The sequence below is a fragment of the Trachymyrmex cornetzi genome, unplaced genomic scaffold (assembly GCF_001594075.2).
Source record: "Trachymyrmex cornetzi isolate Tcor2-1 unplaced genomic scaffold, Tcor1.1 scaffold1061, whole genome shotgun sequence".
NCBI classification, from domain to species: Eukaryota; Metazoa; Arthropoda; class Insecta; order Hymenoptera; family Formicidae; genus Trachymyrmex; species Trachymyrmex cornetzi.
The window spans coordinates 1,212-1,596 of NW_017295611.1; positions in this window are offsets into that span (position 1 = coordinate 1,212).

The window sequence follows — 385 nt, forward strand, 5'->3', positions numbered from 1 at the left end:
CTTTTTCTTCCGCGTTTCCGCATTTCCGCGCTCCATGTAATGGCACCCTCTGTGCTCCCCGCTTAAGCCGCAAGTCAGAACATTAAGGCCCGTCTACAATACACGGAGTAAGAAGTAAGAGTAAGAAATTGACCAATCACAGTCGATTATTCTTCTCACATTCGACTGATTGGTCAATTTCTTACTCTTACTTCTTACTCCGTGTATTGTAGACGACGCCTCAGAAGTCTTAACCTGTTTTAACCAAATCGTTCAAGATGGCTATTGGCCAACTTCACCGATTATGACTTATAGCGTTTTCGATTGGGCAAAAGTTAGTGCGCACCAGTGCGCACTCAGTTCACACCAACACTGGACGAGTTCCATGGGTTGCACTGAATAGTGC